The sequence below is a fragment of the Danio rerio genome, chromosome 5 (assembly GCF_049306965.1).
Source record: "Danio rerio strain Tuebingen ecotype United States chromosome 5, GRCz12tu, whole genome shotgun sequence".
NCBI classification, from domain to species: domain Eukaryota; kingdom Metazoa; phylum Chordata; class Actinopteri; order Cypriniformes; family Danionidae; genus Danio; species Danio rerio.
The window spans coordinates 48687349-48706535 of record NC_133180.1 but is presented as its reverse complement, the minus strand read 5'-3'; positions in this window follow the sequence as shown (position 1 = coordinate 48706535).

The following is a 19187-nucleotide window of genomic DNA, read 5'->3' as shown; positions in this document are numbered from 1 at the left end:
AATGGGATGCCGTAATTATTGGATAAGATCCAGCATACGGCTTCGGAGAGCATGTCGAAAATTTTTGGGGCTGCTTTTGCAGCCGAATGTTAGTCGGACTGTGAAATATGATTGTGAGCGTCAAAAGAGTGGAGGAACTATGACGTCACTTTGTAGGCTAATCGGCTGCTAGCATAAAACTGGTTCCCTCGTAAAAATCTCTATAGGATTTTCCCATAGGGTTTTCGAAGATAGCAGATAATAAGCTCTGTGTTCAAACACGGTTTATTACACTTACACGTTTTGTTCAGCCGGATAATTGTCACACGAAAATAAAACTTTGAGCACTTTTGGATCTTAAATGCAAACGCAAGACTTGAAAAGCATTAGGCTATAAACGGACTACAGTGCCCTCGGGGCGCTCGTCAGTGACGTCAGCCCCACCCTGCTACAGACAACTTATCAAGCTTATTTTTTAGAAATAATGTCCATAACAAAGAGTTAATCTCTCTGTTTATTATATTTTAATCCAAGCTATATATTATAAACTAATAAATAAGCAAAAACACATAGACCTTTGTGCCTTTTGGATTGTTTTTACGTGGGAAATACATCTGTTTTGCTTTGCGGTGGTTCTAAAAGTTTTATAAATCTGTATGAATGTGCCTATATAGTATTATTATGAGACATATTTAAATAAGTGTATCGCTCGCGTGCACACAGCCCGCTTACCTTAACAGATGACAGAAATGAGGCGTGAGGAGAAACAAGTCAATCAAATGCCTGCAAGTTCCATCATGGACACAGAGCAACATTCAAAATTCTTTTTTTGTCACAAAGTACAGCGAAAAGCAGCCCATACAGTCACATATGCTGAACGTTTTATGGAGGAGTGTAAATACTGCAGTTAAATGTGTTCAGATGAAGAAAAAAGACGAGAAATCACTTGATCACGTTAAAATGACAGTTAACATGTACGTATTTTTACACACTTATTCACACATTTGCATTACTGAGAGCAGGAAAGAAACAGGCTGCACTGGTGAGCAGTATCTTCATAATATCGTTTAATTAAAATAAATGATCAACAAATTAGTCTGTCTTGACAGCCTTTACATGTGAAGGAATTATCTATACACAATTTGAATTCTCAATTAGAATAATACAACAAACTATAAAATACTATTCATGAAAATACCTAAATCACAGACAAATCCAAACGCCCAGTACAAGCGAGCTGCGCTCCAGACCAGATCAGCTCGATGACGTATATTGTCCCCGACGCCGCCTGTAGTCCCATTTAGCAACTTGATAGAAACAGTCTTTTTAAAGAAGCATAATCGATTTAAAACTTAAAGAGTGTGCTGTAACTGATGTGTTTTATGTCGTAGAACAAAACGTAAAAGTATCTTGAGTTGGTGTTCGCCACGGTCCTTATTTAAGCGATTTTACTGAAACCCCATTCAAAAAACCCATTGACATTGGGACGAGGGAAGCGGAAGTGCTAAAATGCTAACTCGCTTTGGGTTTTTGCATACAAATTGACGTCATAGTTGCTCCACTCTATGGATGCCAAAACGATGCCAATAATCGGGGTGAATTGGTATCATTTTGAATGCAGATGCGATGTCTATTTTTGCGAGCCAAGCAAGACGGCCGGCTATTTTGATAAGTGAAATCTTGGTCTATGTTATGGTAATGTAGTGAATATTAGTCGATTGGAATGGTGCTGTTTATACTAGTGGAGAATTGTGTGGGGAAGAAAGCTTGATTATAAGGCGTTTTTTGCTTGAGAATTTTCGAGTAGCAATGCCTATTGGGCTGATGCGGGAGACGCTGAACAGCGGGGTGGAGAATGGTCTAATCATAAGGTTATTGTCGATCTCCTTTTTTTAAATAAGATGATAAACTGTTTCGGGATTGGTGGATGCAGATTGTAGATTAGAACAGAAAAGATTAAATGAGGGAAGAGCTGAAACGCCTGGGTGGAATCCCAATTCATTCATAAGGTCTTTGCAATATAGTCAAGAGAAAGGGCAGAAACATCTTTTTTTAGAGCTCATTGGATGTTGACGCTTCTCCTTACAGCTATTGCCTTAAAGGAGTGTCAATCAGGCCATGCAAAAGGTGCAAAAATCCAGCGGCCATTTTGTTGATCAAAATCACCATTGTTTAAGACTGGATTTGCTGCTCTGCTGAGCATATTCCAGCAGACAAGCTGTAAATGTTATGGGTTTGTGGATGGGCAGGAGGCTTGAGAGGTAAGTATCTTTAGTTAAAATCATTCTGTTCACGCTAGTCTCGTTATTCAAAAGATTTACAAATGTTTAGTTTAAATGTTTGGTGTGTTTATTTTTTCTAAGCTTCCCTTTAAGCGTGTATGCTATGTACGTTACCGCAGCTGTTCCAACTTTAGCTAATGACTAGTTATCCTATCAGACGATTCTTAACTTACTATAAATGACCAGACTTTTCTCATCTCAATATCTTCGTCTTATTGAACGCTCTGTTTCGCATCATCATCAGCAGGAGCAAAGCTTACATGTAAGTAAATGTAATTTGTTACTTTCCACCTCTGATGTACAAACAGCATTATGCACACATTTAAAATACGTTATGCACTTAGACATTACATTTAACACTTACTGACTTCTGTTTTACTGAGAATCCATCACACCCTTTACATGCAATGTCACAAAATCTCTGTCCATCCCAATCCCTAATCATAAAATGAACGTCTTAGATACACGGGATGAAATAACAACAATCTATCACAACAGATTAAGTGTGTATCATCATATGTACTCAAGAAAATAATAGATTTAACCTAGGATGATACACTATTGCCTTCGTCTCTCGTGAACTGCTCAAACAGCATCTCTCTGAATCGCACTCTTAGAGCTTCGTCACTAACAGCCACTCTCTTAAAGGGGAAGTACGCAGGGGTGGACTGGGACAAAAATTCAGCCCTGGCACTGTAGCTACACCAGCCTATATTATCACACCGGCACAGCCCCACCCACGGACACGCACATTCACTACTTATGGTGTACAGATGGTGAAATAATATAAGCAGTACAATAGGTAATAGATATTCAAACATTTAATGTATGTGACTGGAACAAAAACAACCCATCCCTGCTGAAAAATCCAGCTTAAACCAGCCTAGGATGATTGTCTGGTTTTAGCCGGTCGACCAGCCTGGTTTCCAGCCATTAACTACCTGGATTTAGCTGGACAAGCTGGGAGATGACCAGCCAAAACCAGCTTGACCAGCCTGGCCTGGCTGGGAGACCAGCCAAAACCAGCTATGTCCAGCTTAAACTAGGATGGTCAAGCTGGTTGTAGATGGTTTCAGCTGGTCACTTTCCAGCCTGACCAGCTAAGACCAGGCTGGAAATGGCTGGAAACCACCCAGGAAGTGGCCAAAACCCCTTTAAAACCAGGCTGGTTGACCAGCTAAAACCAGCCAACCATTCTAGGCTGGTTTAAGCTGGATTTTTCAGCAGGAATTTATAACAAATTAAAAAAAAAAAAAGAATTTATGTTAAATAAATAATTAATTTTGTAAGAGTCTGTGTGCTGTCTGTTTATGCTGTTTGTCTACTATTACTTATGATAGAAGTAACCTTTAAATGTGTATCACACACACACAAACAGTCCATCAACTAGTTGCTGAAAGTAGCAAGATGCATTGGGCTTGGCTAAGTTTGCTATTCTTTTAGGAATGAGTAAGCAGTTTGCAACCAGCCTATTTGAAGTTAATCCTGCGCCCTCTGACTAATTTCGAGTGTTGACATACTGTTCGTTAGAAGATATGCAAACCCGGGGCATGGAACTCTGAGCGGCGTTTGGTCCCTAATGAATGTATAACTAAAGAGTAAGGGAACAGGTATAAATCAAAACTCTAAATAAAGTCCTAAATGATGAATGTGATCCGATCTTTAGAAATACAGTCTAAATTTTAGGATCACTTAAAATTGGAGTCAGATTAAATTCGGAGCTAAAAAACAAATACAAATAAATTCAATAAATAACAAAATTATTTTCAGAAGCACTAGGAAAGGCTTATACGCATTTAACTTTCGACCATGCTGTTAGTTTCGTCATGGGGCTAATAAATAAAATAATAATATTTAAATAATAAAATACCATACCTCCTACGTCCAGCTGAGACACGACGTTAGACCTTGACTTTTGGGTTGATGGGGACTTGGCCTCTAGAGAGGCAGAAACATTACTGAGAGGCAGAAACATTATCTGACATTAGCAGAAATTCGGCTGAATTTGAACTCGTGTCCTGGGTCGTTATCCACCAACTCTACTTGCGACAGGACACCAATGCGAGTCCTAGGTTGCAACCCCCAAGGTTATTATAGTTAACAAAAAAGAACGAAAAAACAAAAACTAAAAATGTAAAATAATTGTCATTAACTAAAATAAAAACAAGAGTTTTTCAAAAAAACTAGAAATAACTGAAACTGTATTGGGTATTGGGTACATACAAAACTAACTGAAACTAAAATTATAGCAAAAACCTCCTTCGTTTTCGTCTTTGTAATTGCATTTAATACATAATCTTACTGTAAGCCTTTTAGAAATAAATATAATGCGCTGCATGTGTTTGTGTTTGACCCTTTCGCACCTCAGAGTCTGTTGTCCTGGGGGGTATTCCAGAAAGCAGGTTATGTGACATACCCGGGTAAGTTTGAGAGTAAGTAAGTGGATAACCTCAGCTTTCGGTTCCAAAAACGGAGATAACTTTTTGTGTATGTATGTAACCATAGCAACTTACTCTCTGAAGATAACCTGCTCGGTTGCAGGTTATGTTCCAGTGTAAGTTTGTTTCAGAAGGTAAGCGAGTATGGTGTGCCCATTTGATGAGGATCCTGTGGACGTAGAAGCTCAAATTATACAAACCGTGGTTCTGCTCTTAGCACAGAAAGCATTCTGTCCATAGCACTAAGGTTTTTTGCGTCTGACCATTTTTTGTATAATGTAGGTGATGCAGAGCATGTGGGAAAGGCAACTGTTTGTAGAGCCGTTCATACGGTATGTCTGGCCCTTAAACACCTCTCACCCACGTTTGTACAGTTCCCTGGCCACAAACCTCTGCGTGTTATTAAGAACGAATTCCACAGGGTGGCGGGTTTGTTCATTGAAGGAAAATCTATTACAAATATTTAATATGCAGTCTTATTAGTTATATCTATACATGTTTTCTTTATGCACACTTGATACTTTCATAACTTTGTTTCAGGTTTTCCAAATGTAATTGGGTGTGTTGATGGCACCCACATTCCTATTAAATTCCTAACAATTTCTGTGTGTCCTTAATTTTTTTTTTTGCCTTGTTAAAATCATTAAACTGTAATATTGCTTTTTTTCCACCAACTAGGCAATATGTGAAGCAACCCAAATAATTACCAACGTCGAGGCAAAATGGCCAGGATCTGTGCATGATTCCAGAATTTTCCGCGAGTCATCATTATGCCAGGCATTTCAGCAGGGTATAATTTGCTTGATATAATGAATTATATTCTTTTATTATTATTTTTACTATATTTGTATTATACACTTTAATCATTACAGGACAGTACAATGGTTACTTGCTGGGGGACAGAGGATACCCTTGTCTGCCCTATTTAATGAAACCCTACCCTGAACCTGAGCCTGGACCACAGACACGGTTTAACCTGGCTCACAGCCGAACACGGGCCAAGGTGGAGATGACCATATGAATTCTCAAATCTCGGTTTCAGTGTCTGCGTTGGGCTCCGGGTCTGTCCAGAGAAGGGCATGTGACATCATAGTGGCTTGTGTTGTGCTTCACAACATTGCCACATTAAGAGGAGAGAGCCACCCTCCTTGTATTGAGGGAGATGGCCCAGAGGAACACCTAGATATTTTAGAGGCCAACAGAGACGGAAGACTTTTGAGAGACAGGATCTGTAAAAAAAATATATATATTATTATTTTTTGTACTGGTTTGCCAGACAGTTCATTTCTTTAATTCCTGAAAAACAATAAAAGTACAATTCAGTAAGATTTATATATATATATATATATATATATATATATATATATATATATATATATATATATATATATATATATATATACATTTTATTTCTTTAGTTTAAAATAATATATATATATATATATATATATATATATATATATATATATATATATATATATATACATTTTATTTCTTTAGTTTAAAATAATATATATATATATATATACATATACATATATATATATATATATATACATATATATATATATATATATATATATATATATATACATATATATATATATATATATATATATATTTATATATATATATATATATATATATATATACATATATATATATATATATATATACATTTTATTTCTTTAGTTTAAAATAATATATATATATATATATATATATATATATATATATATATATATACATTTTATTTCTTTAGTTTAAAATAATATATATATATATATATACATATACATATATATATATATATATATATATATATATATATATATATATATATACATATATATATATATATATACATATATATATATATATATATATATATACATATATATATATATATATATATATATATATATACATATATATATATATATATATATATACATATATATATACATATATATATATATATATATATATATATATATATATATATATATATATATATATATATACATATATATATATATATATATATATATATACATATATATATATATATATATATATATATATTATTTTAAACTAAAGAAATAAAATTACAGGAAATGACAGGAAAAGCAAATGCTTTCATCGTGATATAACAAAGTCAAAGTGATGTCGACATCACATTTAATTATGTTGCATTATAAGAAAACAGGAACCAATAACACCTTTGTAATTTTATACATTCACGCATTTACTCTGTCCGTTATTTTTTGCCAAGCCAACTCTCTTTCTTTAGCCGATGCAGCTGTATTGCTCCTTTTTAATATTACTGGCTTAAATTCCTCGTACGCATACATTAAAACCTCCAACTCTGCCTCTGTGAAATACGCCGCTCTCTTTTTTTCGCTGTGACTTTCCATGGTGACTCATGAAATCAGCGATCCATTGAGAATATCTTTATGTATGCTCTGCACGCGCATTAACTCTAGGTAACCAATTGAGGGTTGATTAAACTAACTCTTCTCAGGTGTTTTGGAACCGACATACTCATGGTATGCCGGATTGGGGTAAATCAACCCAGAGGTTATGATTTATCAAATGGTAAGTTAACCCAGCTTTCTGGAATAGCCCCCTGCTGTCATTAGCTAGATTGAGCCGGCTCTCCTCCAGTATCCTCGATGTTGCTCCTGCGACAAAAACAATGAGTGGACATGACATCAGCATTAAATACAGACACTTTAAACTATTACTTTAACGCATTTGTGCCCAATAATGGGTTTTATTTCTGTTTCGCGATCACAAACAAATATTTTTAACCGGATCTTCTAAGTGAACCAGTTGAACTAGTTCACTAAATTGAACAGAATCATTTGTAACGAATCGCGTCTCCAGTAAGCACTTATCCACCAACTACTTACTTTAAACCAAGCCTAATACCCATTGCCCATTGGTCATTCAGCCCTGCCCATCACTACTGTGTGTACAACCTCAGAAGCAGCCTTGCACACATATTGTTCTTAAGGCTGCTATCTTGTGGGCTATTGCATTTGAATTTGAGGATGGTAGATTGTTGTGGTAGATGATAGTGTTCATGTGTTCTCTGAATACATGTTTAAAAAAATGTATGACTGAGTTTTTATTATACAATATTTATTCTGTTGATTTTGAATCTTGCACCTAACAAATATCCTATTTTAGACAAAACTGAAACAAATAAATACTAAACTAAAACTAAGAAATTTTAAAATAACAAAACTAATAAAAACTAGGAAATCTACCTCTAAAACTAACTGAATTTGAAGACAAAAAGTCAAAACGAAATAGAAACTAAAACTAATGAAAAATCCAAAACTATTATAACCTTGGCAACCACACCGTCATTTGACATGGGCCTGGGCCCTCACACTGGTGTGAGCTTACTACTGTCGGCATAACCAGCAAACCCCCTGGCAATGATAGGTGCGTAGGCTCCAGCAGCCACTGGCTGTCACCCTTAACACTCACCAGCCATCCTTTTGCCATTATCCCAGTTATGGAGGCTGCTGGGACATGGATGACATTTCACCCTGTTACACAGGCAATTCAACTCTTATGAACATTGCAAGTCTGTACATGCTGGAATACATTCCTCCAATCAGTTTCAAGCCCCCCTTGCAACGGAGCCTCGAACTCAGACTGTACTATCTGCTGGCACGATGATGTTCATACCCACAATACAAGAAACAGCCTTTAAGGAGGGTGAAGGACCTTTTACCCCTAAGAAACCGCAATTTGGGATCTTTTGGTCCATAGTCTCTATTTCCAGCTCAAGATTTCCCAAGTACGGGATGTCTAGTCCATTGGTGGCAGTAAGCTTGAACCATCCGGCAGTTGGAAGCATGTCTTTTTCGTCCCCGCCCAACTGCTGTCGGAAGAAACTTTCTGATATCGTACTCACTTGACTGCCTGTCCAAGAGACAAGATACCTCCATGCCACGGATCTTAATATCCACTTGGGGGCATATTCCCACTGCCCGCTTCAGAAGATCTTTTTGACTTGATTCTACAGGTTGCACTCGGATTGCTTGACTAACAGCAACCGGGGCAACACATTTCCGGACTCACTGGAAAGGGGTGCAGGTTTTCTAGAGCTACGCTTTTGTGGGCGGTTACTTACAATTCGGCCAGGTTCCTAACATTTTAGGCAGATGGGCTGGCCATCCTCTGTGAACCATAATGGGGCTCTTGTGTTATTGGGCCGCAGACCCCCAAACCCCTCTTTTGTCGTCAATGAACCCTTAACAGCCTTTGTTAGCTCTAGGATCTGCCTTCCCTGTTCAGTGGCTACATTCATTACCTGTGATATAGTGACTGGACTGTGTGTGGCCCATGACCTTCATTTCTGCACACTGTGCATTCTCACTTCAGGAGCCATGATTATCACTATGACTTTTGGGGTTATGGACCCGCCCAGGCTGCTCTTCCCAGCCCCAGAGGTAAGCTTCTTCTCTCACCTCTAATGCCGAGTTCAGACTGCATGATTTTAATAGTAGTCGTGTCACAGATGTTTTCACACTGCATGACTATCTGGGCTAGCGTTTCGTCGCTGCTTTGTTTACACTGCAAGATGGATCGGCGACAGGGACTTCCACATTGCATGACTTTACTATAGGAAGAATCACCGACAACTACGTCCAAACTATGTCTCACAGCCAAAAACACGAAGTATATCTTTTGTTATTAACTACACAATGAGAAAGAAGTCTTTAATGGGGTAGAACATGTACATGTTTGCTCACCTGGGTTTAAAGGGAATTAGCCATTTCTCCTCAACGTTGCTAATAAACTAATTTCTTTCTGTATGAAACGTCAAACATACACGGTTGCTCCTGAGTCCTGTCAAACCTTCACTAGTTTTTCCTCCATTTCGTGGGTCCAAATAAACCGAAAAAGAGCGCTTTTAACTTCTCCCCCAGCCTCCTGCTGGCCTGCAGCAGGTATGCACACACAAGTGAATGCCGATCTCTCATTGGCTGTAGGCGATGGCTGATGTTATTTTCAGTCAAAACTCAATTCACACGGCATGATTTGAATCGCCGACAGCTCCAGATATTTAGCACGCCAAATATCTCGCAGGCATCGGCGACTCATCGGCGATTCTCTCAGATCGCGTCTTTGATAGTTCATACTGTGTGATTGTCACTCACGTGCACGAGCAGCGATTTGCCTGGGATTTCAGGCATTTGTCGGCGATTTCTCAAAACCTGTCGGCGAGCCAAAATCGGGGCTAAAATCACGCAGTCTGAACTAGGCATAACATAGAAGTTTCACATATCGTCGGAGTTCACGTCTTAGCACAGTGTCTCATATCCCTCTATGAACTGGTCTCTTAACATTATTCTTTCATTTCCCAGAGCCCCTGGTGCACTCTTAGTAATTCCACCTAATGCTTGGGCTAGTGCATGAGAGAAATCACAAACATCCTCCCCCTCCCTCTGCTTACAACTACGTCCAACTACGTCCAAACTATGTCTCACAGCCAAAAACACGAAGTATATCTTTTGTTATTAACTACACAATGAGAAAGAAGTCTTTAATGGGGTAGAACATGTACATGTTTGCTCACCTGGGTTTAAAGGGAATTAGCCATTTCTCCTCAACGTTGCTAATAAACTAATTTCTTTCTGTATGAAACGTCAAACATACACGGTTGCTCCTGAGTCCTGTCAAACCTTCACTAGTTTTTCCTCCATTTCGTGGGTCCAAATAAACCGAAAAAGAGCGCTTTTAACTTCTCCCCCAGCCTCCTGCTGGCCTGCAGCAGGTATGCACACACAAGTGAATGCCGATCTCTCATTGGCTGTAGGCGATGGCTGATGTTATTTTCAGTCAAAACTCAATTCACACGGCATGATTTGAATCGCCGACAGCTCCAGATATTTAGCACGCCAAATATCTCGCAGGCATCGGCGACTCATCGGCGATTCTCTCAGATCGCGTCTTTGATAGTTCATACTGTGTGATTGTCACTCACGTGCACGAGCAGCGATTTGCCTGGGATTTCAGGCATTTGTCGGCGATTTCTCAAAACCTGTCGGCGAGCCAAAATCGGGGCTAAAATCACGCAGTCTGAACTAGGCATAACATAGAAGTTTCACATATCGTCGGAGTTCACGTCTTAGCACAGTGTCTCATATCCCTCTATGAACTGGTCTCTTAACATTATTCTTTCATTTCCCAGAGCCCCTGGTGCACTCTTAGTAATTCCACCTAATGCTTGGGCTAGTGCATGAGAGAAATCACAAACATCCTCCCCCTCCCTCTGCTTACAACTATAAAAGTCTTGGAGAAGTTGAGAATTGCTGCACCTGTCAGTGAAAGACTTCCTAAGATAATTAAGTACATCTGTGGCTACATCAGTGTTAACATGAATTGTTTACAACTTCTTCTTAAGCAGAGACTCTTAACAAAGACATAACAAAATTAAACTCATCACTGGTGTCAGGTGTCGGGCCCTTAAAGCACACTCAACCTCTTCTATGACCTCATCTACTGTTCTCCCATCTTTTTTAATATTCCTGGTAAATGGGCTGATATGACGTTTACGGGGTACATATACATAAGTCTTGTAAATTCCACCCTTCAAAGACTCAATTGTGTCCTTTGCTTTCTTATGCTGTTGACGCAGTTCTTTTAACTCCTGATGAATGTCATCCTTTTCCCCTTCTGAATGATCTGACATGTTACAAGTCTTAAAGGGGACCACTAATAAAGTGACTTTTTGCCCACTTCTGAATTCCACAGGAAATCAATGTCACCACTCAGTCTGCTCCGCCACTTTCTTACAGTCCCGTCTCAGCATCAAGCCCTCAGTTACGTTGTCACAGGCTCCTTCCACACAGGAGGCTTCTCTTCACCACAACCATGTTTGTTCACCTGTGTGCCACTAACACTTAACTATCACTGGCAAAAATAAATCATAAAACGACCCCACTCCTGGTACCGAGATTTGTTGCCAGCTAACAAATAAATCTATTGACACAGCATCAGGTTTCAGATTTGCTGAAATAATTTTTTGTATTTTACCCTTAATCTTTTATTTGGATTTTCTTGGTTGTGATCTAAAGCAATTATTATTATTATTTTTAAATCAAAGGTTCAACAAATAACAAGTTTAAATCAATGGTTCAAAAAATAACAGGTGATAATTTAATATCAATCAACTTACATCCAAGATGATACTGAAAATCCCCACACAGGGTCCCTATAACTGGTTAAACCCCGAACAGAGGTTCTAAAGCAAATCCAGAACAAATATAGTGCCAATTTCTTTTAATATATACCTATTTAGAATGTTAGGGCACACCTTTAGGGTGAAACCATAGTCTTTAGGATCACACAAACATGGTAGTGGCACCTTACACATCAACACTGAATGACTGTTAGAATTTTCGTTGTGTGAATCAAACAAAGCAACATGGAAATCAAATGTAAATGTACAAACAGCATTATGCACGCAATTTAAATACGTTATGCACTTTGACATTACATTTAACACTAACTGAATTCTGTTTTACTGAGAATCTGTCACCTTTTATGTGCAATTTCACAAAATCTCCGTTAATCCCAATCCCTATTCATAAAATATACGTCTTTGATACACAGGATGAAATAAACACATTGTATCACTACAGATTATGTGAATATAATTAAATGTACTGATGTAAATAATGGATTTAACCTAGGATGATACACTATTGCCTTTGTCTCTCATGCACTGCTCAAACAGCATATCTCTGTATCGCACTCTTAGCGCATCATCACTAACAGCTGCTCTCTTAAAAGGGAAGTACGCATTTTTAAGCCCCACCCTCTAATACCACACAGGTACATACATTTGTCATGTTTGGTGTCATTTGACCGTTTATGATGTAAGTGTTGTAGGGATGAAATCAACAGAGACATTCATTGATTTGTATTTCAATATACAATATTTACTATTGTTGAGTCATGGCCTGAGGAGAGTATGTTAATGTTTTCTCCCCCACTTTATCTCCTCAACTTTGCTCTCATGCTCAGCTTGTTTTTTTTTTTTTTTTTTTTTTTTTTTTCTTAATGTCATGTTTGACAATGCTTTGCTCAGGGTATAATAAGGAAAAGTAACTGTTGATCTGGGAGAAAGGCTTTTACTCCGCATCTCCCACACACCGGTGTGTAGCCTCATCTGCTAACAAAGGCAGTTTCACTGTCTTTGTAGCTCAGTAGTGCATATGTTACAGCTAATTTCTTTATACAGTATGTTAGTTTGTTTCATTCTACTGTCTATATATTTTAACATGTAACTTAATAAACAACTTTGCCTGCTTTAAGGCGGTGAGATTTTTTTCTCTTTATAAATAATGATAACTATTTTAATGGAGTCAGATTAATTACAATGGAGTCAGATAAATAATTGATTTAAACACGCCATCCTCTGACTGCTTTCTGTTTCCGATTATTGGTTCAGAAAAGCAGCGCAAGCTTCAAGTCTTACAATAGTTAATACTGTTGCATTTTAGACACAATGCTGTTTGTTCTTTTGCTAGTTATTGCCAAAAAAAAAAAAATTGCTTAGAAAGCCAAAGAAGAACAATTAATTGTAATTGATCATTTTACAGCAATGCCTGAATGAAAATTCATTAAAATTCAATAAAATTTTTGAACAAATCGCATATTAATTGTAATGAAGCATTCATATAAAGACTTTCCGTCATTGCTAAATCAACCAGTTGTTTGATTAAATTGAACTAATAAAACATTCTATGACTTATTCTTTAAAAATTAGCTTCCATCTTCTGGCAGTTTTAGTTTCTTATTTGACGGATTGTGTAAATAGTACAATTGTGTATTTACATATTTAAAAACCTCCTAAAATTATGTAATCTTTTACTCACCGTTGCTTCAATATTGTGAAGAATTTTGGTGACCATGCTGCAATAAATGGTCTGTAAATACACCTAAATGCCGATATAAGAAAAACAAAACATGGACACCAATAATTTGATTTTAATACGATTAAGACAATACTCTGATTAAAGGCTGATTTATACTTCTGCGTCAAATGCCGGCGTATGCTACGGCGCTGATGCATAGCCCTTCGCCGTGGCCATCGGCGTCACTGACGTGCACCTCTCAAAAAATGTAACTACACGTCGCAATAATGCGTAGCCCAAGCTCTGTGATTGGTCGGCTTGGTAGCGCTGATGAGTCTGGGCGGGACCGAGAGTCGCGCGAATGGCGCAAGCGATTGTTTACAAGTGTGGAGTCCCGTTAAGGAGCTCCGGATGGATAGTTTTGATTTGTTTACCTCGTAGTTAAAGTTGTTGCACGTCCGCCGGTTTCTGCCTCAAAATGAGCGAGTTTGAGCCCCTTGTACATCCTGGAAGTGTTCAGGAAAAGCAAAAAAGCAGCGAAGAAACTCGATACAGAGGAACATTTACACCTCACTGCCAACTAGCGTTTCGGAAGTGTTAATGCAGACCAACAGAGACAGCGCGCAGAAGTATAAATGCACAGCCACGCGCGTTGCATGCGCCGTGGGTTACGCCGGTCACTTGACGCAGAAGTATAAACCAGACTTAAGAGTCTACTAAGTATACAGCATTTTTTTTTTCATTTAATCTGATTAAGTCATAATCAAACTAAATAAAAACCTTTATTTTTTTTTTTTTAACCCATTCACCGTGAGGTATCAAATTCCATTGAAACAACACTTTTCCAGCAGTTCATACTTGCATCCAATATCTCGTTTGTTACAGGGGCATGTATGAAATGTTCCTGAATAAAAGTGAAAGTGCCGAACTGCAGTTAAAGTCGACAAATTAAAAATGAAACATCCCAAATTACATGAAACTCCAGAGGAAATGTGGATAGCGTGGTGACACAATGAAGCCAAAAAATAAAAACATAAGCCAAAAAAAAATAAAATAAACAAGTAATCAACAAGGTGAGAATGTGGTAAAATCTAAAAATGTGGTAAAAATCAGGCGAGGGATTTTCTTTTTCTGGATTGCTTTTAAAAACATTGTGGTTGGGTTTAGAGAAGTGGGCGGGCGCTGGTTAGTCTGTGCTTTTTAAGACGCTTTTGGTTGGGTTTAGGGTGGAAGAAGGGTGGGTCAGTCGATATGTCAGTCAGCCATTTGACAGCGGCCTCTGGTAGATTTACACAAAGTGATTTCAAGTGCAGCAATAGTGTGGCTTTCTGAAGCTCTATTGTAACTACCATGTAATGATATACAGTACATGAAAGAGCCTTGTAATATGTTTAAAATGGTCAAAAACTCAATCTATTGTGAGAGCCTGAGTAAAGTGTAACCTGATTTGATCACATTTACAGATTGTATATGCTTTACTTGTCAGTGTTTCCAAAAACTGTACAGTATGCTTTTTACAAATCAAAGTAGCCTACAAAGTACAACAGCACTGTATTTACATAAAGTGTCATTTATGAGTTTGCTAATATCATTATTGTATTGTCCAGCTTATTTGTCAGTTCAAACAGGCAGTACATATGTCATGGCTGTCAACTTTAAATGTAAGAAGAGATATCAAAAGGTCCAGGTCTGGCAGACAGACAATCTTACACACCTAACGTGAGGTCCCTGAAGTACTGAGAGAAGGAGTTTAGGGATGGGCTGTGGCCGAATGAACGATGGGGGTCCAATCTCTCAAAAGCACTGAATCAAATCATTGCTTCCAGCTGCAGAATGAGATATGTGGAGTGTGTGTGTGTGTGTGTGTGTGTGTGTGTGTGTGTGTGTGTGTGTGTGTGTGTGTGTGTGTGAGGCAAAGAAAGAGGATGTGAGAAAAGAAGAGTGTGACTGTGTTTAACACAGAGTGCTCTTCTCGATAAAGTTTTCAGATGAAAAGAAGCTGGGCCCAATGAGGACTTCCATCTGTGTGTTTCTTATAATTTTAGCCTCCAAAAGGAATAAAGGGGAGATATAACTGAGGGTGAAAAAAAGAAAGTAAAATTGTTAAAGGGGCACGAGGCATTTGAAAGGGCTCACTTTTTTTTATCACCAAAAACGACTGCATATTTAATGACTGTCCAAGAAGCAATTCATTAATAATTCGTATTGAAATAAAAAAAGACACAAACACGTCCATAATTAGCACTCATCTTAATATTTATGGCTGCTTTCCACAGAAAAAAAAAGAGTTTTGTGAATACTTTTCAATTTGAAATCACTTCCAGTAAAAAAATAAAAAATTACAATTACATTCAACACTCACAGTGCATCACTTATGTTGTGATTTAGTATTTTTATTTAAAAAACAGAACAACAGAAGCTGCTTTGTATGCTTCAGATCAATTTTTTTTTCTTGTGAGTGGCAATCGCACCTTCTGTTCTCATGTAAATCTACCAGAGGCCACTGTCGACTGACTGACCTATCCACCCTCCTCCTTCCCTAAACCCAACCAATAGTGTTTTCAAAAGCACATATTTACCCACCCACCCATCTCCCTATACCCAAACAACAGCAATCCAGAAAAAGAAAAGCCCTCACCTGATATTTACCACATTTTCAGTTTTATCTCATTCTCACCCTGTTATTTACTTATTTATTTTATTTTTTTAGCTTTTGTTTTTTGTCTTATCTGCTTTCTGGTACCATTCTTCACCGGTCGTAGTCAACTCCTCTCTTTGTCTCGAGTCTGCCAAGTTACACGATGAGGCGCTATCCACGTGGAGGTAAGCGGTCAGCTGGTAAGCCCTAAAAACAATGGTGTTATACTGCCCCGTAGCATTCATTTTAAACACAAAATGCAGCAATATGTACCTCTGGCTACATATTTCGCTATCTCGAGAAATGTATATAAGGGTACGTTTTCAGAATGACCCTATGTTGCAACAAACGTTTATATAATCTGTGTTATAAATATCGTGTTAACAAAAACAATCTAATGGCAATTCATAATTATTTTACACTTTTTTTTATAACCGACTAATGTTCTTGTGATGGATATGTATATTTCTAAAATAAAAAAAATCATACATTTGTAATATTTTAACAATGTCAATTTTATATAAATATAAACTATAACTTATACAAACTCACTGGCCACTTTATTAGGTACATCTTTCTAGTACCGGGTTGGAGCCCCTTTTGCCTTCAGAACTGCCATAATCCTTATTGGCATACTGTTGATTTAATAAGGTACTGGAATATTCCTCAGAGATTTTGGTTTATATTGACACGATAGCATCACACAGTAGTTTTGTCACAGATTTGTCGGCTGCACTTCTTTGATGCGAATCTCCCACACCCCATCCCAAAGGTGTTCTATTGTATTAAGATCTGGTGACTGTGGAGACGATTTAAGTACAGTGAACTCATTATGATGTTCAAGAAACCAGTCTAAGATGAGTCGTGCTTAATGACATGGCACATTATCTTGCTGGAAGTAGCCATCAGAAGATGGGTACACTGTGGTAATAAAGGGATGGACATGATCAGCAGCAATACTCAGGTAGGCTGTGGGGTTGACATAATGCTCAATTGGTACCAATGGGCCCAAAGTGTGCCAAGAACATAAACCCTAGACTATTACACCACCACCTGAACCATTGATATGGTTTTCATGTTGCTGACGACAAATTCTGACCCTACCATAAGTGTCGCAGCAGAAATCGAGACTCATCAGACCAGGCAATGTTTTTCCAATCTTCTATTGTCCAATTTTGGTGATCCTGTGCGAATTGTAGCCTCAGTTTTCTGTTTTTAGCTGACAGGAGCAGCACCCGGTGTGGTCTTTTGCTGCTGTAGCCCATCTGTCTCAAGGTTGGATGTGTTGTGTGTTTAGTTGGGATGTAACGGTATCAGAATTTCACGGTACGGTAATACCTCGGTATGAATGGCACGGTACGGTATTTATTGAATCATTTACAGGAAAAACAAAACTAATGAAAATACCCCAAAAAAAGTGCCAAAAGTGTCAATGACATAGAAATTAGCCATCTATCTGTAAGCTTTGAAACAGGAACTTCAATTTTTCAATTTTAATAACAAAAAGTTATTAAACCATGTAAAAAAAAAAGTTTCAATTTAGTATTGTTGAAAACTCATCACATTCAACATTTAATCACTCACTCACTCATTTAGATAGAGATGGGTTTTAAGGAAAATTATCATATAACTATAATCTGGTGAAAGCTAGTATCTTTGGGCATTTACAATGTCCCCTGCAACAGAAAAAAAAAAACCTCTCATTTGGGATTGAGGTTTCTGGGACAGAGATATGACTTGGCCCAGGTTGACAGCAGTGGTTAATGTTGTGCATTGTCTTTCCCCCACTTGAGAGGACAAGCCATGAGTGAAATAGAGGTCTCTTTGCGGTACAAGTCAATGTCTGGATTAATCTGAACAGTGTGCTGTGTTTCTACAGTCCCCATGACTGTTATTAGTCGTATTCCACAACTTGCAGGCACGTGCACACATAGGGCTCAACCTGTGCAGTGCACATGCCTTTTTTAGTCTTGGATAGAAAGTGCCCTTCCAAAATGATCAAAAGTGCCCCGCGACGCGACACACCCTCCGTCCCGCCCTTCAGTAGGCGCGCGATAACACCGCTCTTGAGTATGCGCGCTCAACCCCCCCAAAAACCGAAATGCTTCCACACATCCGATTAAAAACCTGCTTTAGGTTTGATCATTTCCAGCTCTTTTTCATCCCCGCTACTAGCAGCACACTCCATTTCCGCATTACTGGATCTGTAGTGACAACAGACAAAGGATGATGGCCACACTTGGGCTGATGGGAATTGTGGTTTCCGCTATCTCCCGTTCGCTTCATTCGCCTGAGCAAATTTTCTCAAAAGACCTATAGTTTTATCGAGTCATGCGAATACGGTAATATTGAAAAAAATTGCTATTGCGGTATGACGGTATTTACAATACCGTTACATCCCTAGTGTTTAGAGATGCTTTCTATCAGCTGTAACCAGTCTGGCAATTCTCCTCTGACCTCTGGCATCAACAAGGCATTTCGCACTTACAGAACTCCCTCTCACTGGATATTTTCTCTTTTGCTGACCATTCTCTGCAAACCCTATAGATGGTTGTGCTTAAAAATCATAGTAGACCAGCCCGTCTGGCATCAACAAACAGGCCACGTTCTAAGTCTCTTAAATCACCTTATTTCCTAATTCTGATGCTTAGTGTGAACTGCAGCAGATCGTCTTGATCATGTCTACATGCCTAAATGCATTGAATTGATTCCATGTGATTATTATTTATTAGTGATATTATTATTGTAAATGTTCATTATCAAAATATATTGAATTAATAAATATCTGCATATGTCTAATCAAAAGATCCTTTTTTTTGATGTTGATAAATCATTCCAGACCCCAAATTGCTGAACATGTCATGGATTGATGATGAACTACAAATGATTTTTGTATGCCTAATGATTACATTATGACAACTGAGATCTTGTTTGTACAGTCTGACAAGCTACAATCGTAAAA